This window comes from Peromyscus maniculatus, chromosome 21, assembly GCF_049852395.1.
Source record: "Peromyscus maniculatus bairdii isolate BWxNUB_F1_BW_parent chromosome 21, HU_Pman_BW_mat_3.1, whole genome shotgun sequence".
In the NCBI taxonomy this organism is placed as follows: Eukaryota; Metazoa; Chordata; class Mammalia; order Rodentia; family Cricetidae; genus Peromyscus; species Peromyscus maniculatus.
In genome coordinates, this window is record NC_134872.1 from 41,955,915 (window position 1) to 41,982,465 (window position 26,551).

The 26,551-nt window shown below is 38.7% G+C and overlaps 1 protein-coding gene across 2 annotated transcripts in view; it reads right to left on the bottom strand.

Moving 5' to 3' along the window:
* The window catches only part of Kcnh8 (potassium voltage-gated channel subfamily H member 8), a 373,224-nt gene that overhangs the window by 91,628 nt on the left and 255,045 nt on the right, over positions 1-26,551 (bottom strand). The gene's annotated exons all lie outside the window — the stretch shown is intronic.

A 26,551-nucleotide genomic window follows, 5' to 3' on the forward strand; every position in this document is an offset into this window, starting at 1 on the left:
GTGAAATTTTAACTTAGTGTTTCCTCTGTCCAATTTCTGCATCCCCTAGTTAGTTTGAGCATAAACCATGTTCTTCACCACGCTTTGCATGCTAAAGTTTCTGAGAGTACAGGTGCAGGGATAACCCTGTCTTGCTGCCATCCAGGACACACTTATGTCCATACATCCCTGGTAAAGCATACTTTATGCAATCCTGGATTTGTCTGTGTCTTTAGTTCATCATCAACACCTTCTGTCATTGGCAGCTGGTTCTCAAGGACTGTTGAGCCAAAGTAGTGTGGTGCAAGAAGTTGTGTCAAATATATTTAACACTCAAGTTCTCAAGTTTAAAAATAGTCTCATTTCCTTCAAAGGTATCAAAATCAGAAGCTACAGGAAAATATGGATTTAAACTGCTATAGCAAAGACAGATGCTCAGTATAATGGCTGACACCCTACAAAAAAACTTTGAAGAAAAGTAGCAGGAAAAATGGTGAAGTAATGCTCTCCTGTGTATGTGTAAGTGAGTGTGTGTGTGCATACACAAGTGGGAGAGAGAGAGAAAAGGAGAGAGAGAGAGAGAGAGAGAGAGAGAGAGAGAGAGAGAATAATGTGGGAGGTTAGCATAATTCTCCCTCGTGCCAAGGAGTTTATTGTGTTTTACCTTGAGGATAATTACCAAAAAACTAAAGGTACATTTTGTTTTTCAACTTAGGAAACTTAGAAGTATCCAGTAGATAATAAGGCGAATAGCACTGAAACGTGGGAAGCTGTGGGGAAGTGCTTTGTGTTTGTTGTTGGTGCTCATGTGCACAGAAAAGCCAACACAGCACAAGACACCCTTCAGCCTCCAGAAACCTTCCAAATTGCTGGGACTGAACCCTCATGCTGGATTCTAGATAGAAACTTCTAATTACAAATCATTGCTATGATGCAATAATTATACACATTTTGAGGCTACTTCAAGATGCTGTAAATTGTTTTATGTGATGTGATCTTATTTAAAAGAGTTTTGTCATCTCAAGTTTCAGTCTCCTATGGAAACTGTCCTATTACCCACACGTCATTCATTCCCTTAGCGGTTGTGCTCAGTCTCCATGGAGACCTTGCCAGACATCCCTAGGAGCACTGGAGATAGAATCCTGACTGATCTTACCCAGGAGGCACAATTATCCAAAAGTAAAATTCCCAGTGATTAAAACTATAGAGAAAATAATCACTTATTGATGGAATAATAAATTTTCTAAAACTTTAATTGAGAAAATTAGATTTCAAAAAGTATCATGAAAAAAAGCTGCATTGAAGCTGAAATGGGAGATTTAAAATGCTATGGGTTAAATCTTTACTATAAAGTTATCACAGGCAAAAAGTCACTCTAATAAATACAAACAGAATTGAAAAGATGATGATAAAAACAAACCTTCTACAGATATGTAATCTAAAAGTTAGATTAGCTTGATCAAATTCTGGAAAGTTCTTTGTAGGTAAGAGGTCTTAACTGAGCTGCCATGCAAATGAAAATGCCTGAATTAGTGCACACCAGGAAATGTGCTTCAGGATCAAAAGACCACAGACACTGCACACAGGTTAAAGTGAGGGCTTCAGTGTTAGAGAGTCATGTTTACACTTAACCAAAATCAATTCAGTACTTGATCAGAGATTGTTCAGCTGTCCAACAAATACTTTTTGAATTAGAGACTCACAGAAAACAGAGAATTACACAAAAATAATTTTATAAGGCATGTTACTCAAAGAGAAAATATTCATTTTTGTCAGTCCAGTCAGGCCTGGTGGCATACCTGTGATCCCAGCACTCTGGAGGCTGAGGCAGGAGGATCAGGTATTCAAGCTCAGGATACTTAGTGAAAGCCTGTCTCAAAAGAATAAAATTTTTACTAATTATATAAGTGGGTAATTAACTCCTCTCACTCACTGCTCCTCCCTGCCCCTGCATCGGCTTCAACACACACACACACACACACACACACTGGCCCTAATCTCTGTAACAGATGACTACCATGCCATTGTAGTGGGTAGCCATTCCAGCTTTGATCTGGAAGTTCCAACCCCCATTGAGGCTTCAGTAACTGTCACACCTACAAGGTGGGGCCAAAAGAAGACCCTGAAGACCCAAGATCCAGATGCACCATCTCTCTTGGTTCCTGGACCCTGGATGCTGAAGGCAGACCCAGCAGAGTGCTCCAGAGAACACTGCCGGACTGCACCACACCTTTCCAAGATCCTGTTACCTATCCCTTTACTTGTAAGTTATCCCGCAAAATAAACCTCCCTTTTAACTATGTGGAGTGGCCTTAATAATTTCACCAATATGCCATCACTTGTTTCTACCAGTCACTACATATATTGACAGCAGAGAAATTACAGAGCATCATCTGTTTTCAGTTGGCATATTAACTTGAGTTAATAACACTGGCATAATCATTTTTATCTCTAACTTTTCTAAATTCAAACACATTATGCTTTGGATAGTCATATATCTGTGTTGTTGTGCACAAACATTTTTGTATGACACCAGTAGAGCCCCCCTCCCACAATTGGAGTGTGACATCCTGACACCTGTAGTGCCACCTCTTGGAGTGTGGTATTATGTACTCTCATGAAAGGATCTTGATAAGACACACTTGCTAATTGACTTTTGGAACAGTTCTCTGAATCATTCTCCAGTGTGTCACAAAGAGTCTCCACATATCCCAAAATACACTGTTTCAGCCACAGAACAGTCTCACTAACTGTAAACCTAGACAAGTACACTTTAAAAATCAATGAAATTAGCTAGCACTAAAACATGATTTTATGGCCAGATGATAAAATTAGAAGTACTGCCCTTCTGTGTGTCATGCTCAAAAAAGCCAACCTTGATTGAATTCCATTTCAGTCTTGAAAATTTGCTAAAAATAAGTCCGTAATCCTTGACCATTGCCAGCAGGTTGTTAGTGCAGACTTCCAGAAGTTTGGGCCATTGACTTGAATATGCTAACAAATTGTGCAGAGCTTCATATGAAGCAAGTCTAGCTGTCAGAATCAACAAAATCCCACCAGGTCAATACCAATAAGGGCAGCAGTAGTCCTGAACACAGACTGGGTGGTCAGTGACCCCTTCTGTATCACTTAAGGCAATGATGTCACTAATATCTTTATTTTATAATCTTTGCTTTAGACATATAGCACTCATATTTGCATATAGAAAATGAAGAAGTGAGATTTTAAAGTATGAATTTTAAATGCACATTCTTAAAAACAAGCATGCTGGAAGATTTTTCACAGGTATCAGTCCTGAATTCACAGAGGATTTCATGGTCAAAGGTCAGCTATAAGTCACACCTGAATAGAGTTTGATGCACTACTGAAAGCTACATGGAGCTAGATGTGAAATGACTGGTGCATTAGCCTTTACCGTCTCAATAGGCTCTCTGTTTCCTCATACATAATGAGTAGGTGGTAGACAAGCATCACAGGACTCGAATCAACCAGTAATGGAAAGGTACGCTCTTAGATCTGGGTGGGATTCTGGGCTCTGAAGTTTCCGAGGAATTTGACTTGAGTTTCATCTATTTATTTCTAACTAATCTCAGCAGGAAAGCAAAAAGAAATAACTTTTCCTCAAATATATTAGGTCTATGTAAAGGTCATGTCAAGCAGGAGATTTTGGCATTTATTTCCTTAGAGCTGAAGACTGTGAAATCTGTTTTAATTATTCCTCCTTTGAGAGGGTACTTGGAAAATAAATCTCTTAAGTGCAAAGAGATTTGCAACACTGGCACATGACAAGAAAGGAGAGAAGAGGAACAGAGGATTGTATGCCAGATGTCTAATTAGTTCAGATGAAACAATTATTTTTTGTTTTCTATCATGTGTCTATGCATTATATTCAATTTTGTTAAAATTTCATACTGGGGAAGGACTGCAGTGGAAATGCTTTATTCATATAAGCATTCCCACAATTAGGATGTCAAGAAAGTTCTTCCTAAGTTCAAGGGCAAAGTGTAAGATCATGAACCTCAGACAACATCTGTGTACGAGTTCATGGTGGGGGCAGCCATATGAGGTGTTTAGGGGGACACTCAAGGTCAGCTCTCCCTACATTTCTTTCTCTCTTGACTTTAGATTAAATTCCTAATGTCTTATTTAATCAGCCAAGCCCCTCTCTCTGATTCTGCTTTCCTAGGGTTGAGCTGCACATTGCAGCTCAATCCACAGCCCATTATGGTGGTTTCAGTCATCTGTTTACTTAGTTTTTCTCCGGGACTAGAAGAGTGACCAATGGTCATGATCCTGTTTCCCAATCTTCAGTGCTTGTGCTATGCTTTTCATTTTTTATTTATTTGCCACTGTTTTATTTTTAACTATTAGAGATTTATTAGCATAGTTGAATCCCCAGATTTCCCCCAGAAAACAGTCCAGTGTAGCCACAGAACAGTACTGTGATGCTGGAGACTTTGGCAAGTTCCCTTGATGGGAGTTAGCACTCTCCACTGTAGTGCGTAGCTGTTTCAGCTTTGACCTTGAAGCACTGCCTCAGTAAGGCAGCCAGTAACTGCCATGCCTACCTATGACATGCCCCTGGGGCATGGCTGAGATGGGAACCCGTAAGACCCGAGATCCAAGATCCGTCTGGGCTGGCCCTCTTGGCTCCTCATGATCCTGCATGCTGGATGGCAGACTGAGTCAGAGTTCTTCAGGGAACTGTGAACTGCACCTCACCTCTCCTAGATCCTGTAACCAACCCCTTTACCAGCTGTAAGTTACCCCAAAATAAACCTTCTTTTAACTACATGGAGTTGCCTTGTTAACCCCCCACATTACTCCACTTCTCCCAGAACATTGTTTCCTCAACCTATAGTTTAATCTCAGCCTGTTTTGACGTAAGTGTCACTTTCTCTGCCAGACATTGCATGTTGTCACTGCAGCTGTTCTCTACACTAAAAAAATGAATCCTTGCGACAATCACTTTAGCATGCTGTGGGAGTTCCTGCGTCTGTACTTTCCTCACACTCAGCCTCTCACCTGAATGGTTCCTAATGAATCCTCAAATGGCTCCATTCAGGTGTTGCCTTTGGATTATACTGGAACTACCTCCAGTCTTTTCTGATCCTTTACATAAGTTTTTATACATACAAATACATAGGAAAATTGATTTTTTGTCTTGTTTGTATGTTTGTTTCCCACCCCTTTTGGGTGCTGAGGATGCCACCTAGGACTAAGCTTGTGCTCTATCACAAGCTGTATCCCTAGCCCTTACATTTTTGCTCTTTTAATTTTTTAAAAAGTTCTTGGTGTGTGTACATTTTGTGCAGTCTGTTTTTTAATTTTTAATAATGTTCACTGTCAATAGCACCATATTCTCTTGAGAAAGTCAACAATATGCATTTCATAGGAAATCTGGGAAATCTGGCAGAGTTTGATTGCAACAATCTCAAAAACTTCTCCTCTGCCCCTGTACTCTATTTTCTCTGTAATTATTCTCTCAGAAACATAACATGAACTATGTGAATTTTCATACATTCCATAAGGGTTGCTCTGGTGAATGCAGTAGCTGAAGAAATGATTTTACAGAAAACCTTTTGAGGCTCTCCTGTCAAGACACCAGCATTATTTATGTTCCTGGTAACAGGAAATTTTGTTTGAAGGATTAGAGATTTAATGTCTTAAGTTTAAATGCTTTCCCCACAAATGTAATCCAAGTGGGAATACATTTTAGAATAATTAACTGCTATTTATGTAACTTCATTTCTATATGTCAGAAAAAAATTGTCAACAAAAGTTATGACAGAATCTATATAAGATTATTTGGGAATAAACTGACACCATTGTTCTAGAAAGATCATGAGCTTATAGGATATATGTATGCTAGGCCACCCCATATAAACACTAGCAAGTGTGTGTGTGTGTGTGTGTGTGTGTGTGTGTGTGTGTGTGTGTGTATGTGTGTGTGTGTGTGTATATGTGTATATGCACAGGCATGCTTGCATTGGTCTAAAAAGAGAAGGGAAATGTTCATATGCAAAATTGAGAAGCAAGAGGTCTATCACCTTTTGATGCCACAGGGAGGACAAAGATGGACAGATGGACAGCTAGTTACTGGCAAAAAAACTATGGGTTTTCTAGGCTGTGGAAGAGACACTAAAGAAAACACTGAAATGGACAGGTAGGACACAAAAGAAAGGACTGCTGAACCTTGCCAAGACAAGGTAGGAAGGCCATTTAAAAATTCTGCATCACAGATAAGTCTGTCAGATATGCTAGGCCTGTAGGATGGGTGCCCCAATGTTGCAGAGGAAACTTGGATGACTGTCCAGGCAGTCAGTTGTTTCTGTCATTTCTCACATTTTTTGGAAGTTGCTTGTTTGCACTTCCTGATTACTCAATTAATACTATTTCCTTCTCAGGTCTCTGAGGGAGTTGAAGACTAGATAGTTATAGTTTTCCTTGCTAACAAATTTAGAAAAACTCACTAAAGAGTTGTAAAGTGTAGAAGTTTGAAAGACATCAAAAGATAGTTTTTTGTTGGTAACACAAATTAGGATAAAAAGTGAATTAGGTACCACATTTCAGACTCACCAAAATAGGATAAATAATGGAGTATTTTCTCTGAATTTGTCAAATGTTAGTGGACTGGACATTGTTAATGTAATTCTTGACTATATATTTTGTATATACTTACTGTATGTAGTTTTTCTTATATTGGTTATAACCTTCTTTATTAGGGCACACAATATATCACCACATTGATATATTGTGTACCCTAATAAACTTTGCCTGAAGATCAGAGAACAGAAAAGGCCACTAGATTAAACATAGTGGTCAGGCAGTGGTAGCACACACCTTTAATCCTAGCACTTGGGAGGCAGTGATCTGTCTGGGTCTCTGGGTTCAAAGCTACCCTGGAATACATGAGAGTGACTCAGTCTAGGAGAGAAATAGAGCCAGGCAGTGGTGGCACACATCTTTAATTCCAGTACTTGGGAAGCACACACTCCTTTAATCCCAGTAAGTGATGGCTGGGTGGAGAAAGTTATATAAGGCATGAAAAACAGGAACTAGGGTTTTTTTTCAGGCTGAGGAGTTGGTGAGGTAAGAGGTGGTGGCTACGGCTTGTTCCTTTATCTTTCTGATCTTTCAGTATTTACCCCAATATTCTGGCTCTGGGTTTTTAATTAAGACCATTTAGGAATTTGTGTTCCATGAATTAGTAGTAAAAAAAAATAAAAACAGGGAAATATAATGGGTTCTTTAAAATTTCAAATTCCATTCAGGAATTCGACCTAAAGGAAATGCTGGAAACTTTCAAAGTAGACTACATACTAAGGGACATAAGGAGATCTGAAAAAATTTCAGATAGAATCTACATACTTGATTTTAAATTGTTATAAGGATCTTCAGTAAGTATATAACTAAATCCAGAACTTGGATAATAGACAGATACATGCAGTGGCTTGAATAAGAATGTTCCCCATGGGCCCACACATTTAAACTCATGATCCTCAGTTGGAGGTGCTGTTTGCAGAGGTTTAGGTCCAGGCTTTATAGAGGAAATACTCCATTGGGGGTGGGCTTTGGAATTAGAAGCCTAGCATCACTCCCAGTTTGTTCTGTTTTATGTTTGCCCTTGAAGATGTGAGCTCTCAGCATCCTGTTCGTGCCGCCATACGCAATGGACTCGTATCCCTTCGTAACGGTAAGAAAGCTCAAATAAGCATTTTCTTCCTTTAGTTGACTTGGTCATGGTATTTTATCACAACAACAGAAAAGTAACTATAAAACTTTGAACTAAAAATTATAGAAATTATCTCAACAAGTATTAAAGAATGACTACCAAATAGACTAAGATCACTGATACTAATGAGCATAGTTAGAACTTAGTAACAATGTGTTGTCAAAGTTATGTAACTTGGATAATAATTTCTAAAGTTTTATTTGCTTAAAATGGACAACATTAAGTGTATTATCTAGAAAAGGAGGGAAAATGAACATCAGTTAGCCCAGTGTCTAAATTCTCAAAAGAAACAGAACTAGCCAAAACAATGCATAAAAGGTGGTCCATCCAGGGAAAAGAAATTCAAACCCATTGTTGTGCTATTTAATATTCCTGGAATTCCACACCCTGAAAAGCACTGAGGAAAAAAAATGAGTAAAGATAATGGAATATTATGGGCTATTTCAGAGAGGAACTAGCAATAGATGTGACATCAATAGATGCACAGCATGTACACCTGTGCATGTTTACCCAAGAAAGCTGTGTGTGTTTAAGAAAACTTATACTTATTGCTCATTGATCACTATCTGTGTAATATGAGGGGGAAAAAAAACAACCTGATATTCTCTCAGTGGAGGGAGAACAAATCCACCAGGAGAATCAGGACAAATCAGAGAGAGGAAGTAAAAAGCTAAGAAAAGAAGACAAAAGCCCCAGCTCGGGGACGTACAGCCTGTCTGATCTCAGAGAAGTTAGTCCATCAACATGTGTCTGTTTTCTAGTATATACAGAGGTATTAATAATATTTGTCTCTGATTGCCCCAGGCTCCAAGGAGGAAGCATGTTCCTGCCCAGTACCATGATGGACTGAGGCAGAGACCCACATGCAGGCCTGGGGATGACAGCTCCAGGCTTCCAGGAGAAAACACCATCCCACCTGGTTCCTTGCATCATTGTAAGGTAGCGCTATTATGTTGAGCAAATGTCTGGCATGTTATGGGAAAGAGAGAGACAGAATGGTTCATGTCCTGTGGAGAGAGGCATAGCTGAAGATGAAAAAGCAGTGAGCAGCTGGCTGAGGCGGGTGGCTTGATTGCCATCCAGGGCCATGGTGATGTCTAGGTCTGGGCTGCTGCTGTGGCCCTTGTCTGGATTCATGGCCCTCATGCTGCCCCTGTCTGTGTTGATGTCTATGGCACCTGATACAGATGGAGGCAGAGAGCATAGGGCTGTACAGAGTTGGTCCAGCCCTTCCCTAGTTGCAACATTGGGGAGAACTGGACCTGGCCCTCAATGGCTGAAACACTCAGGAGAGACAGTCCTAACCTCACCTGGGAAGCACAATAGGAATGACTGTTTGCAGAGGCATGGGTAAGCTGGCCCTGAGGGCATGAGCACGGGAGAGCAGGTCATGTCTCCCATCTGCTGTGTGATGGCCTGGGTGAGGACCTGGCTGATTGGGACACAGGTGAGCTGGTTCTGCGAATGTGGGCATGGGGGATCTGGCCCCACCCCTTGTATGCCATATGGCAGTGTGGGCAGGGGAGAGATCCTCCCTCCCCAATGCCTGTGAAGGTGAGAGAGTTGGCCCTGAGGTCATAAGAGTGGATGGAATAGCTGTCCCTGCCCCTCATCTGCCATAGCACTCAGGAGAGTGGCCCCTCCCCCCCCCCATCTTGCCTGGACAACACAGTAGAGCTGGCCCTGAAGGTGTAGGTATGGGAGAGCCAACTATGAGGGCCTGAAAGCAGGAGAACTAAGCCCTCCCTTTGCTCATTGATGCAAGGGATGAACTAGCCAGGGCAATGCTGGAAGGCTCACTTTGGTGGTGAAGATGGGAAAGCTGGCTGGCTGACCAACCCTGCAACTACCCAGGCCCAGAACCAGGGTTATGAGTTGGCCCATCCCAACATCCACCCCATCTGTGATCTGGTGGACCATGTAAAGGGGCCAGTGCTGCAGACCCAAAGATGCAGGATCTCCATGACACAGGACAGCAACAAGATATCCAAGAGGCATCCCATTGAGGGTTCAGCATTGATAATGCAACAGAAACCAGAGGCCTTGAACCAGACCAATGATTCTTCACAATGAATACTTACAAGTAAAGATATATGGACAAATGAGTATACTGTGTGACTCACTGTGACGCACTACAGCTTCCATGATGAGATTTTTCCTTTTTTCTCTTAAATTTTATTTTATTTTTTGGGGGGAGGTTGGGGAGGAGGAGGTTGCAAGGGCAGAGGATGGATATGAAGGGATGGGAAGTGAATGGGATCCAGATGCATGATGTGAAAGACACAAAGAATAAATAAAAAGAAAGTTTAATAAAAAAATATTGGCTCAAAGAATTATTTCACAACTAAATGAGTTAATTTATATACAGTACCTAATGTACTTGGTGCAAAACAAGGCCTGTATGTATGAATTATATGTTAATAATAAATGTTATTATTATTACCACTATGGCTTTTTACATTCATGATTATTAACATAGATATTGTTGGACAAGTAGCATATATTAGTTTCATAATATACTTTACTTTTACATGTAGCATCTAAGAAAAATTTTGACACCAATTTTAGAAGGATGAGAAGAAAGTGGGTACACTTGGCAGCAAGTCCATTTCCCCAGCGAGTTATGTTGCCAGCACTCTCACTTTGCACTGGCATATAGTGGTCATCTAATCATACAGAGAGGAGACAAATTCTTGAACCAGGATGAGACCTTTCATTTCCAGACATTCTTTTCAGAATGAAATTTTATGATAAAAAGGCAAAAAATAAATAAATCCAAGGTTTAGAATATCTCATATCTAAGATCCCTTTGACACCAGCAGCCATTGAATGTGTGAATCAAGCTTGGTCTAAGAGAAAGAGTGGTTGAAGCGGAGACAACTCAGTTCTATGAATTTATTGAGCACAGGCTGAAATCATCCCCTAAGTGAAGGGCTGATAGGCAGGATCTCAACTACCCTCGAGAGAGGAGGGAATGCTTTCAAATGCCAGAATCAGATGACATGGGAGTCCTTCACTGCTTCTGGATATACTTGAGAGACCGAATCAGAAAGTCTGGAACATTTGAGTCACAAGTGACCTGGATGCCCAAAATTGTTTTCTCTCAGTTTAAGAAATAACCCTATCTCTCAAAGTTACATACAAGGTGAAGCTGTGGGTTGCACCTTTGTGTCACACAAATGAAAGCATGCTGCTATATCTAAAAGTCTACAGGAGGACAGACTCCATGACACCAGATTTACTATTAACGAAATACATGCAAACCTCTGGTATCAATGTTCCACACAGATAAGAACTTAAGACTCAGGTGAAAGACAATTTTTTTTAAGGTCAAATCTTTAAGTTGAAAACAATCTGAGAGGCCAACTACTTCTAGAGTATTTTTATTTTATTTGCTTATAAGGATCCCATGAAAGAACATAATGGAATAGGCAGGCAATTTCTAACTCCAATAGAATAGACAGGCGACTTCTGACGTCATGTAAAGTATTATTTATATGTGGGTAGATAAATTTGTCATTAGAGATGATCTCCAGTTCTCACTCATTTTTCTAAAGGGTTTATGACCCCAAAAAGAGTCATATTCACTAATAATTAACTAAACATCTAATTTTGAGAAACAATATGGTTTGAAGGAATGGAAAGTCTAAGGCTATAGAGCTAATTAGTGGAAGGATTTGGCTAGAAGTCAACCTCCAGGCAAAGAATTTGCCCATCATTCTTTGTTCTTCTAAGAAATATATACATATTATTTTATAATTATTTTTCATTTTTGAAATTAATATATAATTGCATTATTTTTCACCCTTCTCTTTCCTCCTTACAACTGCTCCCACATACACCCCCTTGCTTTCTCTCAAGTAATACATAGCCTCTTTTCCTTTAATTATTGGTGTGTGTGTGTGTGTGTGTGTGTGTGTGTGTGTGTGTATGTATTTGTGTGTGTATTCTTCAATATATAACTAAAACTTGCTCAATCCATATAATGTTACTTGTATGTACATTATTTCAGGGCTAAATACTTGATATTAGATAGCCAATCAGGGAATTCCTTGCTTGTGGAAGATGATTCAGCAGGTAAAGGCTTTTGTAGTCAAGTCTGATGACATGATTTTAATTTCTTGGACCCACATGGTCAAAGAAGAGACACTGCTCTTTACAGTTGTCTTATGACATGTATGCCACAAAGAAATAAATGAATATAATAAACTTTTCTCTTACAAAGAACCAAACTCTTCTGAATCATCAAGCAACAATAATAATAATGATGATAATATGTTGGTATTTAAACCATTTTCAGTAAATCTCTTAGTAGTTAATTAAGTAAATAACTTTCTCAAGCTAATAGACAAGTGAAATTTGTTAGTATTTGTAGATGAACTGATTATCTTTTGAAACTACAAGGAACTAATAAAAGCTTATGAAGCACATTAGATATGTATTACTTGAAATTTTTATGAAATATTATTTAAAAGCCACCAACTTTTTATTCAGTCATAATTATAACAAAATTGCTGTAAAATGGATTCCACTCATAAAAGAACAAAAATGTAAAATAATTAGAAACAAACTTAAGAATAATATGCAACTTGTATGAAGGAAATGCATAATTTTACTTAATTATAAGAGAATATTTTAAATAAATGGAGACTGAATACCATAACCTTCTGCCAAAAGTATCTCAGTGTTACAAAAGAATTATTCTCAATCTTGTTTCTAAAATGAACTCCAAATAAAATCCCATTTGGATTTTGATGAAAGTAATTTTCTTATAATATTGATTTAAATAAAAAGACAGATTTGAATGGTTCCCACTCTGCTTACTCTACCAAGTTTTAAACAGCACAATAATTAAATGCTGAAATAATAGTGCAAAATTAGACTTGATGGGAGAATGAAGTCTAATAATGTAATAAATCATAATTAAATATGATTAAAATGCCACATTTAATTAATACGAATGAATGAACTACTCCAAAAATTATATTTGGAAACTGGGTGGGCATTTAAAAATCAATTAATTAATTAACCAGTTATAACCAAGCCTCAAATCAACTAGACCTGACTCACCTTTAACCTCTCCCCCCAAACCAAACTGAATTCTTCAAATGCTCTCCTTGCCTTTGGGGCCACTGTAAAGGTAGCATTTTCTGTGTGACATATCTCAAGTTTGACAGCATCACTGGTGATCCTACCAGTTGATTCACACAGGAAAACACCAGCGTATAGAAGGGATGAGGCCAGAAGGAATAACATTTCCCAGGACTGACACTATAGACTCTTTTAGGGATGGCATAGGAAGCCAGACTATAGAGAATATACTTCCAAGTCTGAAATTGCAGCAGTGTGAAAGATGTTTAAGATCCAAGAGCAGTCTTTGTAGACTGAAGAACAAGAGGTATCTATGGGTGAGAGCTCTGCATTGAAGAGCTATGAACACTGCCAATCAAAACTTAACTGCTGTTTGAAGATGGACCCATGTTTGGTATTTACTCTAACAGGAAATACAAAAGAGTGGCAAAACAAGATAGGGAGCAAAGAGGGGGCTTAAATCATCAGCACCCTCTTATTCCTGGTAAGGTTAAAGTCACACATGGTTGAAACCATTGCTTGTAATTTTCTGCCTCAATGTGACCACATAGTATGAAATTATGTAAGAGGTAGACAATAGGGTGGAGGGCTGCAAAATGGCATTCTTTATATCCAACCCTTGCGCTCACTGACTCACAACTACCTGTACCATTCCCACACAAGAGCATCCGCCAATCATTCAAGGAAGGGGGAGTCACAGGCCCCTACTCTTTACCTCTGAACTAGATTCTAGGAAAGGTGTAATTGATCACTCTCTTTAGTTATATACTCATTGCCAAGCCTACCAGATTTTAGTGAATAATGCCAAACTCATGGTAACACAGATGACCCTGGTTAATCTCAAAAAAATGAATAGACATGAATGTGAGAGAGATTTGTGGAGTGGAGGGGAAGAATTAGAGGAGGTAGGGAGATAGATAGTGAGAGTGGTCAGTATATAATATGTATATATGCAAAGTCTAAGAACAAATTTAATTAATAAAAATTATAATAGCAATAGACAAATTTAGTGCAATATAAAAATATAAAGACATTAAGGAATCACATCTCTAAAATCAACATTTTAAATTTTCATAGGAGGCATAATGAGAGATAATATAAGAATTTTAATAAAATATACACATTTTAATACCGCTCAAGTGACAATACCATCGCTAGATAGTAATAATTAGTCTGAATCACAAATCTTATATTCTCAAGAATCTTTTATCCCCAGGAAGATGACATGAAGGTTCTAGAGTTTAGTTCTACCACTAAAGTTTATCCATCTAAACTGTTTGGGTAAAGCGTATTAGTGTGAATGATACAAAGACTGGAAGCATTTTAAAAATATATACATATGTATGTATATATATGTACACATATATAGCATTTTTATTTATGTATATGCATGCTTGTATGTGTTTGTTTTGTGCAAATAGTGTGGATGCCTACAGAGCCCTAGAGAGGGCATCAGATTTCCTGAAGCTGGCCTTACATATGGTTGTGAGCTACCCATCATGGGTGCTGGGAACTGAACTCCATTTCTCTGCAAGAGCAGCAAGCAAGCATTCTTAACCACTGAGCCATCTTAACCACTCCAGCGTTTCCTGGAAATGTTTTGAAATTCCATCCTTAAATTTTAAATCAGCAACTTAGCCTGAACATAGAGGTAGTCAGTGCTCATAGTCTTTTACTCTAAGAATTAATTTTCACAATAAATTATAAATACATCAATAACTTTAGAACTTTCAATGCATTCTTCCTTGACTGGAATAATGACTGACAATTTTTCTTTACCGAGATCATAAACAAAAGACTTGTTACATATATAAACTTCCTAACAACTTAAATTAATAAATGAAAAACCAGTTATAATTCAAATTAAGTGGGAGATAAACAGTTGAAAGTAAGCAGTTGGAGGTTGGAGAGATGGCTCAGTGGTTAAGAGCACCGCCTGCTCTTCCAGAGGACCTAGATTCAATTCCCAGCACCCACATGGCAGCTCACAACTGTCTGTAACTCCAGTTCCAGGGGACCTGACACCCATGGCAAAACATCAATGCACATAAAATAAAGTTTAAAAAAAGTAAGTAAGCAATTGTTGTCAGAAGGTCTGAGGAATGCATTGGCTGGAATCCAAGTTGATTGAGAGAAGAGGTCAGCCCAGACCACCTTCATCCTCTCGGGACTCTGCCTTTTGGTGAAGACTCAGGACCTCCCCCTAGTTCTTCCCTGTTGCCCCATTCAGCCTTCCATTCCATCCCATCTCCAAACATTTGTGACTCCTTCAACCCCCAAAACCATTCTCTCCTAGGGACCCACAGTTATACCAGACTACGACTCAGATCAGAACATCATTCAACCCTCATCAGAGAAGCTTCTAGCAATAGATTGTAATTAACATGCAGACCTACAACTGGACTATGTCCAGAGAGATTTTAGAGCAATCAGTCCTAAATGGGATGTCTTCATCAAACCCCTCCCCTCAAGAAGAGGCAGAAATATTGTTGTGGTGGTATTCTAATTGTACTGAAATGTGATTTTGATTGTATGTTAATAAATAAAGTTTCCTGGGGGTCAGAGCTATTAGAGCCATAGCAAGAGTGTAGCGGTGGTGGTGCACACCTTTAATCCCAGCACTTGGTTGAAGAGCTAGGTAGATCTCTGTGTGTTCAGGGATACAGCCAGCATTGGAGACACACGCCTTTAAGACCTAGAGGGCTGTACTTACAGGCAGTGATGAGGCAGTCATGTGTTTGGGTTTACAACCAATGAGAAGGCAGAACAGAAAGATTATTTAAAGATAGACACACAGGAAATAGGTCTCTTTTGGGAAGCTAGGAGCATGCAGGAGGAAGGGTAAGATTTTAGCTCTGAGCTCTGACCTCTCGACTTTCTCTTTTACATTGGTTCTGTGTTTCTTATTTAATAAGACGGTTGGTTACATATTGTAAGAGCCATACATAGGTGGTGGATGACTCTAAGGTATCAAGATCTTCCAGACACAACAGGGATGTTGTACATATGATTCCAGAGAGACAATGAAGCATGCATAAGACCTTTATTAATGCTAACCAGACAAAATCTCAGATTGAGAAGGAAAATGTGGGCACCAAGTCCTACCCCTCACACAGAAACTATTTGCTATTGATACCTGCTGGGAAATGGAAAAATATCCATTTTCTCCAATACAGTGTCTCTGAATAGATCAACCACACTCCAGGTCAGGTCACATGCCCAGGAGTAGTTGGCTAACAAAAAACAGACTCAATTTTTTTGTTTGTTTTGGTATTTTTGTTTGCTTGCTTTTGACTTTTTTTTTTTTAGATATTTTGTCTTTTTTTGAGGGAGAAAAAGAACATAAATGAGTGGGTAGGGAGGTGGAATCTGAAAGGCTTTGGGGGAGGTGAAAGAATATGATAAAATATATTTTTCTTTTTATCAAAAATACTTTTTTCATTCAAAAATATATTCTATAAAATTTTAATAAAATATTTAAAATATTAAAAGGTCACAGGTAAATATTCAAAAGGGGCATGAACCAGGTTATGGTGTTACAATGCAGATAACAGTGCAATAACCTGGACGGTGCAATAACCTGGACAATGTTTTATGAACCAGAAAAGCAAAATGGCTTAATACTGATATATATGAACACTTAACTATATCTGTACTTACTGTAATGACTACCTGGTTCCATGAGAGAAACAAACCAACTCCTCCTTTAAGTGGTATTTAATACTGAAGAAATTAAAAAATTGCACAGCAAAAGTCCCCAGAACAAAATCACAATTTAACAGCAACAGAATCCCAGAGTCTGACATTTTTTGCTTTCATTGCCTGTACTTCCTAGCAGTTCACTTTTAACCACAAGAGTAATTAATATGCTGCCTTTTAACTGTACAAATAATGAGGTATCATTAAGAAATATAGAAAAATATAGGTGGGATTATTTCCAAGCACTTAACAAGGACTGATTTTTAGAAATTCTTCCCCTATTAGTAGTATACATGGAATGACTCATCAGGAGATATTCTACATTCACCTTGATCAGTCTGGATCAGAGAGGTACATGCAGGTGTTTGTGGTATAAAGATGATCCATATATGTCTCTTCACACATGTATCTGTATTCATATATACTTGTGTGTATACTGCTAATTATAACACAATCCCACTCTGTAATCCCATGGCATTCCTATGTTTGCAAGCCATTTTACATGGTCTTATTTAAGCTCGTTTGAGACTCTCCAGATAGATATTATTTATTGTTTCTATTTTATAGATGATGATAATCTTTTTCTAGTATAGATTTACTATGAGATAATATGTGTAGTGTTCTTTATTATAAAAAAAATAAAAACAATGGTTTTCTTCCCTATTATAATATGGAGTTTAAAAACATTTCCCATGGCATTTTTTAACCCCAATTTTACAAGCTGTTAATTTGTCAGCAGAAACTAATAATATGCACCAAAGATTTGGTAAAATACAGCGATAGCACATTCTTCAGGGTTTTGTAGATTACACTGTGCCTTCAAGTCCTTCAGGACAGGGGTAAAAATGGGTCACTTTTCTCAAGCCTCTGTGACAATAGAAGCTTTGTGGCTGGCAGCTTGTGTTCTAACGTGTGAGGATATGCAGGAACTCTGGGGCAAAGAGTCTATGCATTGAAACCAGTGTTCTCTGGGTGTGTCTTTGTCTTTGTCTTCAGAAGTCCTGGTGACCTGGAATCTTATCAGCTGCCTGCCTACTATCTGATACACAGAAGTCTTTTTAGAAAGGACTGACACATGTCATTGAAAACTCTTTTTTTCTTTTTTGCTTCATTATCTCAAAATGCTCAAATAAGTTTAAACATAAGATCAGATTGCAGCAATGATGAATGGACATTTCTATTTCTTCCATTTCTCCAGTATCTATGAGGAAAATGTGTTGTATACTACTCAAAATAATAAGGGAGTCCGAGTTTTTTAAACAAACAATTTACTCTCTGTGGCAAAAGAGAATAAAAACTTGAGTCAAAAAGCTGGAACTATTTTCTGTTTTCCAGAAGCTTCCTTCCGAAGCTGAATAGAGAATTAGAGACTTTTTCCAATAATGATGCAGTGCTTGATTTTCAATTCCCATCACTAACAATCACAGGAACAGTTCCTGATGACGACCTTCAGAGCTGTGTTTAACTGTTTTAGCACTGATGGTTGTTATTTTCTAGTGGACCTCCACAATCTATTGGGAACAAAGAAATGTGTTGACAAGCTGGGGACTGGAAGAGGCTGAGGAAGAAGGAAGGAAACACTGAGCTGCTTCAGATTAGAGCTCTATTACTGGCTGCATATGATCCCTCCAACCTCAGTACTTCCACAGCATTTCTACTCAAAGTACAGAGAGATGAACTGGCAACACCCAGGTTTCTTTGGAGCTTGGTGCAAGGAAAGGGACTGAGCTACACCAAAGACCTACTGACCTGTATTTTGAGATCTGTGGTGGCCCTAGTGAGACTTTAAAGTCAAAGGCACCATTTTAACAGTTAGAAGCTAGGAGTGCTGTCAGCACCTACAATCCCAGAACTCAGAGGGCTAAGGCACAACGATCATGACTTTGAGGGCAGCCTAGGCTACCTAGTACGGCACTGTCTCAGGAAAAAACAAAGCCAGGTAATTCTCAGAGGCCTGGAAGTGCTTACTTCAATCTCTGGGAGACATATTTGTATGTTCTCTATGATCTTCCTTCTTCAACATTTATTTTTAAGTGTGTGTGTGTAGGGTTATGTGCATTGCATGCATGTGACCACAGAGGTCAGAAGAGGAAGCCTGATTCTATGGAGCTGGAGTTACAGGTGGTTGGGAGTCACACGAGAGCCACTCAGTGTTATTGTTGGGAACTGAAAGTGAATCCTTGCCAAGAGTAGTGTATTAATTACTTTTCTATTGTGATAAAGAAATTATCTTCAACAAATGGTGCTGGCATAACTGGATGTCAACATGCAGAAGACTGCAAATAGATCCATATCTGTCACCATGCACAAAACTCAAGTCCAAATGGATCAAAGACCTTAACTCAAATCCAGTTACACTGAACCTGATAGAAGAGAAAGTAGGAAGTAGTCTGGAACAAACTGGCAGAGGAGACCACTTCCTAAATATAATACCAGTAGCACAGACTCTGAGAGCAACAATTACTAAATGAGACCTCCTGAAACTGAGAAGCTTTTGTAGAGCAAAGGACATGGTCAATAAGACCAAACAACAGCCTACAGAATGGAAAAAGATCTTCACCAACCCCACATCTGATAAAGGGCTGATCTCCAACATATATTAAGAACTCAAAAAGCTAGAATTCAAAATACAGAAAAATCCAATTAAAAAAATAACCTACAGAGCTTAACAGAATTCTCAACAAGAGAATCTCAAATGGCTAAAAGGCATTTAAGGAATTGCTCAACATACTTAGTCAACAGGGAAATGCAAATCAAAACAACTCTGAGATACCATCTTACACTGTCAAAATGGCTAAGATCAAAAACACTGAAGACAGCTTATGTTAGAGAGGATGTGGTGCAAGTGGAACATTCCCCCACTGTTGGTAGGAATGCAAACTTGTACAGCCACTCTGGAAATCAGTATGGTAGTTTCTCAGAAAATTGGGAATAAGTCTTCCTCAAGACCCAGTTATACCACTCTTGGGCATATACCCAAGGAATGCTCAATCTTACCGCATGGACACATGCTCAGCTATGTTCATATCAGTATTATTCATAATAGGAAGAACCTGGAAACAACCTAGATGCCTCTCAACTGAAGAATGGATAAAGAAAATATGGCATATATACGCAATGGAGTTCTACTCGGCAGTAAAAAACAATGATATCATGAAAATTGCAGGCAAATGGATGGAACTAGAAAATATCATCTTGAGTGAGGTAACCCATACTCAGAAAGACAAACATAGTATGTACTCACACATAAGTGGATACTAAATGTGAAGGAAGGCATGGCCAGACTGCCACCCACAACTCCAGAGACACTAGCTAACAGGGAAAGACCCTAGGAGGGACACATGGATGACCCTGTGAAGGAGAAGTGGATGAGATCTACATGAGTGGACTAGGTGTGGAGGGGTGGCAGAGGGTGAGGAGTGGGGGATGAGAACATAGGGAAATGGGAGGGTCAAGATGGAACAGGGACAGAGTGAGAGGGCAGGGAGGAAGGTACCATGATAGATGAGGACATCATGGAAATAGGAAGAGGCATGGTGCTTGGGAGGCTCTCAGGAATCCGCAGGCAATTTATAGAAGGCTTTATTTGGGGCTTCTAGTTCCAGAGCAATAGGAGTCCATCCCAGTCATGGTGGACAGCACCACAGCACACAGGCAGGCAGGTATGGTGCTGGAGTAACTGCTGAGATTTCACAACCTCAACCATGAACAGGGAGCAGAGATCACATTTGGGATGGCAAGAAGCTTTTGAAAGTTCAAAGCCCACTCTCAGTGATACACCTCTGACTAGTCCATGTATCCTAATCTGCTGTGGGATGGTCTGTATGTCAAATTGCTCTGATTGGTCAATAAATAAAACACTGATTGGCCAGTGGCCAGGCAGGAAGTATAGGTGGGACTAACAGAGAGGTGAATTGAGAGAACAGGAAGGCAGAGGGAGACACTGCCACCCACTACCATGACAAGCAGCATGTGAAGATGCCGGTAAGCCACAAGCCACGTGGCAAGGTATAGATTTATAGAAATGGGTTAATTTAAGATATAAGAACAGTTAGCAAGAAGCCTGCCATGGCCATATAGTTTGTAAATAATGTAAGTGTCTGTATGTTTATTTTATAAGTGGGCTGTTGGACTGCTGGGCCTCGGGGGCTCGGTGGGACCCGGAGAAAAAACTCCAGCTACACTAATCCTTCCCAAACAGTTCCACAAACTTGAGACCAAGTGTTCAAATGCTCAAGAACTATGAGGGACATCTCATTCAAATTGCCACAAGCAGTAAATGCTTTAGCTGGATAAACTATTTCTCCAGTCCTACCCACAACATTTTCAATCCACCCCCTTCTTTATTTCATGGGTCCTCACAATGTGAATCTTATGGAAAAGCCTCATCTTGAAGAGTTTTTATAATCCTTACTGTAAAACTTGTAAGGTAGCGTGCCAATAAATCCTGTCTGCTCCAGGGAAATGTGATTCACTTAGTGATGTAATCAGGCTATCATACAGAAGTCTGGTCAGTTTTCCCTCTGTTACATGAGGCATATACACTTAGCAGTTAATAATTTAGAGAGCCTCCAAATCTATCAGATTTATAATGCTTTATCCAGTGAGATACAGGTGTCTCAGGACTAAAATTATCAATGAAACATCCTAAGTCATATACAAAGTAATTTTTCTCCTTTTCTAGGTTCTTCTGGTGTGTTTGTCTATGATTGACATAGATGCATTTTGTATGTCTACACAAGATAAGCCTATTCCAATGTGAGAATTAAGAGACAAACTAACTCTTGTGTTATCAACTACCTTCTATCCCTTGGTAGATCATCTATTTTAAAGTTCAGCCTGTTATAATCTTAAATTGAAAAATTTGAGAAAGAACATAAAATAATATGGTATATTTATATATATTATGTTATATATTATATATATATATGTGTAATAAATAGAAGATGGACCTACTGACTTGGATCAGCTTAGCTAGGGAATTGAACACTGAGGAGTTCACTATTGTGCCTGCATAAGGAGTGCAAACTGTGCTATCGCAAGCAAGATGTACAGAACTTTACCCAATCCCTGCAGTTCAGCCAATTCAATTTCACCCCATGACGTTGGTGAAGGGTGTGATGATTCAAAGAAGGCTTTTAATAAATATTTTATCAACTTTTCTGAAGCTTTTAAGTATAAGATTAAATATGTTAGCTATTTGTCCTTTTTTTTTTTGCCTTTCTTTTATTATTTTTGGCCAGCTGGCTAATATACAACTTAAGGGGGAAATTTCTCTACTACATATGTACTACAGAGGCTGAATAAGAGGAAAGGAGTCTATACTGGTTAGTTTTAACCGTTAAGATGCCATAACTTAGAATCACCTGCTGAGATAGTCTTAGGAATTATCTTGATCAGACTGGTCTGTGGACATGTTTATGGGGGATGGTCTTGATTGTTAATTGATGTAGGAAGATCAAGCCCATTGTGGGTAGCACTATTACCTTGATGAGGAGTCCTGATCAGTTTGGGTGGTGGGGAGCAATCAACCAAGCAAATAAGCCTGCATAATTCATTTCTCTCTACTCTTGACTATGGATATGATGTGACTAGCTGCTTGAGTTCATCTTGACTTCCCCTTAATCATGGACTATAACCTGGAATTATAAGCTGAATAAAATCCTTCTCCTTTAAGATGCTTTTCATCAGGACATTTTCTCACAAAAACAGAAATGAAACTAAAACCAAGTCTCTTTTTTGTCTTGGCAGTCTGATGATATTAGATATTTTTTGGCATGTGACTAATATGTAGTCATTATGTATTCACTCTTCAGGGACCAGGAAGCATAGGGTGAGATAACAGGAAATCCGACTCCAACATATGTAGAACAGCTGTTGAGTTTCTTGTCATTTTTACTGTGTCCCTATAGCTCGTTTCTCAAGATTTGTTCTAAGAACCAATGAGTCCATGGGTCCTGCCCACTGATGTCTTTTTTATTTCTATAATTCAGAATGTGAATGAAGAACAAGACTCATGTCCTCACTAAATGTGGATAGAGCTGTTGTTTTTCTCTGGCACTGTTCACTGGGGTATGGAGGTCAGAGAATTTGAAGATGGCCTTATTTCCTGATAAGAACAGAAGTGGCAATGGTAGAAGCCAGGAGCAGAAGCACCTAATGCACCAGATACTGTGTGAGGGAGCTTCTGGGAAGAGCTGTACATCCACACCTGCTACAGATGAGGAAACCAGACTCACTCAGGTCATGCCACAACTGGGGTCACAGACCTAGCAAATCCTTGAGGTGGATTCAAATCTTAATTGTAGCAGCTTGAAACTGAATTCTTCCTAATTAAGATCCCAGGAGGGTGCTTTAAAAACAATTTCAATGTCATTACCTGAACTTTACAGCTGCCATTAATTGAATTCTAGAAATGATAATAATTACAACAAAATGCACACTTATTAACTGAGACATATGGAAGCCTGAGAAATCTCACACCTGTCATTTTTGCAGCACTGAGGGTGGATCCAGTGCCTCTTGCATAATTAGTAAGTGCTGAGTAATACTCCAAGACCTTGTCACATAGCTTGCCTGTATTGAAGTTTCTTATAGGAAACAAACAAAGCAGCTCTCTAAAAGAGGCCAATAAAAACATTTTCTTGCAACCAAATAAATATTCAACTTTAAAAAATACTCTCAAATTTACTTGTGATACATTTCTTCAATGTAGAGTTAAATATAACCCTTAACACTCTTTATCCACATTCCATAAAAACTGTCACACCTTAGCAGGAGTTCAGGATGGGTGTTGGACCTACCAATTATGTTAATTTTAACTCTGTTAACACTCAGAACAAAACATCCTATAGGTAATGCATATGACTTGTTGAGCACAATACCCAAATCAAATGGCAATACTTTACAATGATCTTCTAAATAACCTTCCTATGCAAAATGATATTCATTGGTTTCTTTCATAAGAGTAGTTGTCATAATACTATCATTATGACAGCTATAGCAGGTAAGATTTATTGACAGTGACTAGGTGCTAGCTACAGTGCTAATGACTTTATAGAGCTTCGCTTTCCATTTTTCCATCTTTGCATGTGTGTGTGATGTATATATATGTGGGAAAGTATGCATGTGCATGTATGTGAGTGTGAATGCACCAATGACAGCCTTGCTTGTTGGTCCTCTATACCACATCTTGCTTTTACAGGGAGATCTAAACACAGGATCCCACACTTGCACAGCAAGCACCGAGCCAGCTTCCAATATGCTTCACATATTATGTTTGGTAACTTAATAATGACAACCTCAAAGAGACTTAGAGCATTATTGCCATTTTACAGACATTGGAGAGGAAGCAAAGTTAATGGTTTCCTGCTATTCTATATTAAAGGACCTCAGCTTCTAAAAGAACCCTCTGACCTGTTCTGCCTTAGTACAAAGCACAAGCTGTAGAGGCAATATCTAAAGGCAAAATCTAAGGATTTGCTCCATGACATCCAACATACTAGTTTTGGTAGAAAGAACCAAGTATGCAATGAACAATGTTATTTTCAGATAAATGAGCAAACCCATAGTGATCAGCCTGTTTGTTCTCTCTGTCTTAGCCAGAAAAGTTTTCCAAACAGTCTTTCCTTGTAATCTTCCTAACAGTCAAGACTATAGAGAGATTTCTAGACAAGTTTGGGAGTCTAGGTTCCTGAACCATGAATGCCATTTAGTCACAAATGATGCTGACTATGAATCTATTCAACCATGCCAAGAGTTGTATCCCAAAGAGTAATCATGTAGAGAATAAATCAACACATATAGAGCTTGCATAACCTACAGCTAGATTTTTCTCATTTGATAAAATAAGTTGGATTTGGGTCCTCCTTAGTCTAATAAAAACACCTAGACAAACCTCAAAATCACCTAAATAATAGGTTCATATATATGAAAATATGAACTGAAATATAGGCACATCATGTCACAACAAGTTTCTAATAAAATAATCCAAAAAATACAGTCTTCATTCTAAAAAAAATGACATCTTATAAAAACTGGCATTGACCAGGTTTAAAGATGAACTTCTGTTTGTTTTGAAACAAAATGCTAAAGCACTTCAGCTGTCAGTATTGAACTTGCCAAGGACAAAAAGAGAGTAATTGGATAATTGACAATGATTAAAAAGAAATTTGTCCTTCGGACAGAAGAACCTGTTCTATGTGTTAGCCACAAAAGTAAAGAACAATGTGTTCTCTAACAGGATTTTATTTATGTGCTGAATTTTTTGGTTTATGGTAATTGGAGGAGAAAAGGATAAAACTTACCACTACCAGAAAGAAATTATACAGTAAAAATAAACTAACAGGTAGAAAAGCTCCAATTATTTAATATGCAGACAAATCTTAGCTAGGAAACAATTTAATAAGTACACAAATGATACAAGTAATTTTAGAGGAAAGGCAAGTCCTTATCCAAACATATTTACAGGCATGATGAGCATGACTCCTTTCTAATCACATCACAAGAACTATTTAGACAGGAAATCTAATCTCCAAAGAGATTACTTTTACCTCATCTGAGTAAAAATAATGATTCTGTGATAAGCCATGATCTTAACAAAACCTCCAGATATACCCTCAAACTAGCTGATTTTGGGTGTCTGCAGCAGATGGTGGATGGACACTAGCCTGTGATAAGAATATATGATATATATATATATATATATATATATATATATATATATATATCATATATTCTTAGGAAGCACACAGTTTTGAATTTGTGTTTTCATGAGAATCATGTATCATGGAATCCAGAAAAAGATTTTCAGTTATTTAGTGGAGTTCTTACATTGCAGACAAGGGAACTGTGGTCCAGATAGCTGAACTAAATTAGTGAAAATCTAAGAGTTGGTTAGGGAGGGCAGAAGAGGTTTACAGATGTGAGCCCCATGCCTTCCCACCACTGTGGTATGCCATTCTGCCTTTGCCAGGATGAGTCCAGCTTACAACCTTCCTGTTATAGTGAACTCTAACACCACGGTCAAGGTTGGGGCTAATATGGTACACTTTCGGTTGCTGTCTCCCTCTTAAAATATGAAAACAGCTCTGCATATTTGTGGGAAGTAAAACAGAGCTAAATGGCATCTCTGTAGCATAGATTACACAGTAGAAGGGCAACGAAAAGCATTCCTCATCTAACTCGAATTTTAGAGTGTGAGAAAGCTGAATTTCCCTGCTGGAGACTCTCAGATGACAAACCTTACTTACAGGTCTGGAGCCTGAAGGAAATCAGACCAGGCCTAAGATAGAATCAGATGTGGACCACAAAACAGAATTTTAATATGGACTGAAAACAAAAGTCAGTTCAAATCCTGCAACTCACTGAAAACTGTTAAGACAACACCAGAGCATCCCAGGGAGGCCAGCGGTGTCAGCAAAGTCAGACCCCGACTCTCCCATCCATCTCCTTCCCTCTCCCTCTCCCTTTTTCTCCAGTTGGAACTCATTTTTTTTTAATCTAGGACACCTTTGCTTCCATGCTGCAGTTTTAGTTATGTCTTTCATTCATTCTGAGAATTCAGAACCATAGCAAGATATTTAAAACATGCTATGTTATAAAAAAAAAAAGGAAGAACAGAAGCCCTTCTGAGAAGAAAATCATCATAACACATCAGTCACTTTGTGGAGCTCAGTTGAGAAGAATAAGGCTATTTTGTTTTGTTGAGGACCTGGTAAGAAAATTAACTTTCTTCAGCCTACTTCCTCAAGATCTCCAGCTTGTGTTTAGGGATGCCCTGTGAAGGTTTTGTACATGCTCTGTGGTGAGAGAGTGACATTTAGGATAAAACACAGGATGCTCCAAGCACAAGCTGCCCATATTGGGCACTTCTCTTGCTGAGAGTCTCCTGTGGTTTAGTCCTCTGAAAAGGGCTGAGCTTCCTCCAAAAGTTCAAAATTGATTTTTGATGGAGAGGATAAGTGAAGAAATTTCAGCCAACTAAGATAGATGCTTTTGATTAAATGTCAAAACAAAAGTGAAAACAACAGCCCTCCAATAGACGGT